Source organism: Notamacropus eugenii, chromosome 2 (genome assembly GCF_028372415.1).
Source record: "Notamacropus eugenii isolate mMacEug1 chromosome 2, mMacEug1.pri_v2, whole genome shotgun sequence".
NCBI lineage: Eukaryota > Metazoa > Chordata > Mammalia > Diprotodontia > Macropodidae > Notamacropus > Notamacropus eugenii.
In genome coordinates, this window is record NC_092873.1 from 5,224,546 (window position 1) to 5,226,363 (window position 1,818).

The 1,818-nt window shown below is 41.1% G+C and overlaps 1 pseudogene; it reads right to left on the reverse strand.

Moving 5' to 3' along the window:
• Positions 1-338: 338 nt before the first annotated feature.
• Positions 339-1,021, reverse strand: LOC140522074 (olfactory receptor 5A1-like; annotated as a pseudogene).
• Between the last annotated feature and the right edge of the window lie 797 nt (positions 1,022-1,818).

Sequence of the window (1,818 nt, forward strand, 5' to 3'; positions counted from 1 at the left end):
GATCATCTAGGTTCAGATTCTGCCTTTGATATATATTAGTTGTGTGCCCCTACATAAATGAGTTAGCTTCTCAGTGCCCCAACCAAATCTTTAAGAATATGAGTTACAGACAATCTGCCCCTTTCCATCAGAGGAGGGAGTTTCAACATTGAGTCTTGCTTGTACCAATGAAATCTCAGCCAAACTTGAAAAATGAGCAGCAAGATTATTATAAGTTGTTGATAACAAAGACATAGGAGAGCATTCTTGTTCAGGAAAACTTTCCTTTCAGCCTCTTCAGGATATTTTTGATCTCCTTATTCCTGAGGTTATGGATGAGAAGGTACATGGAATGAAGATTATGTAGAAGACAGAACATTGTCTGGGTGCCAGGAATGACCAGATTTGGGCTACAAATACACCCAAAGGGCAGTGCCATAGAAGACAGTCACAGAAGTAAGATGAGAGGCACAGATGATGAAGGATGCCCTCCTTTGGTGGAGGGTATTTTCAACTTAGTGACTGTGATATAACCATAAGACATGAAGATAATGAAGAATGAAAACCACCTGAAGCAAACCACTACCTTCAACCTCATTATTTGGCTAATGAAGGAGTTGGAGCAGGATAAAACTATGATCTGAGGAATACCACAGAAAACAATGTTTAATAATATTTGGAGATGGAATCTAGCAGCTGTTTGAACTAAGTTACTGAGTAATCCAGCTACAAAGATCCCAGCCTCCATATTCTGACAAATAGGCAGATACATGATGATAGAGTACCTCAGTGGGCTGCAGAGGGCCACATAGCAGCCATATATCATGACGGCCAAGAGGTGGCACTCAACCATTCCCATCTAAGTCACAGCAAAATACTGAGTGGCACAGGTCACTTCTTTTTCTCCCATGAAGAAGTCGGAGAGCATTCTTGGGGTAATAGAGGAAGAGAAGCAGATGTCTATGAATGATAGGAAACTGAGGAAAAAGTATATGGGGGAGTAAAGATTGGAGTCACTCCTGATGAGGATAATGAGGTCCATGTTCTAGGTCAAAGTCATGAGATAGATTCCCAGAAATATTTTTAAAAGGATGACACAAAGATCTGATTGGTCTGAGATTCCTTGAAGAATAAACATCATATCAGAAGTCTCATTTCTGGTTCAGATTCAATCCAGCTCAGACTCTGTCTAGCTGAGATTCTATTTGATCTGTTTGTGAATGCAAGTGTTACAAATGCTTAGGCTCCTTAAGAGTCAACCCAAGGTGGCAAATATTTAATAAATTTTGTTTTCCTTTGGTTTAAAGAAGTTTTGAGTCAAATTCATTCAAGCAGGACCCAGCGTGTCGGTATTTTGGGGTCCCTAGCACCCGTAATCTTCAACATCATGATTCCCTGACTGAGAAGAACTGCTAATCTCAAGTTCTTCTGCCAAGACTGGAAGGTATTGTAAGCCTCCCCCTCCCTATCTCCTTCTTGCTCTCTAAGCACCTTGGAAGTGGTTTTTGGACCTGACCCCAGGTCTCAGTAGGTCAGGCAGCTAAAAGGCTGTTTTGCACTGAGGTCTTTGGTCCTGTGCCTGTGTTTGAGGCTGTGGACCTGGCATACCCTCCAAAGCATAGTGTTGACCTGGAAGTTTGGTGAAAAAGGGAAAACAGGCTAAATGCATATTGTCTATTCCCTTAAAGCTAGTGGTTACATGATCATGGAGCCAGAAGAAACTTCTGACTGCCTGATACAAGAATGACCAGACTTAAATACACTTTACCATGAGAAAGGAATTTTCTTAGTTGTATAAGTTGCAAATTCAGTGAGACAAGACAATTAACAACGTAGTGT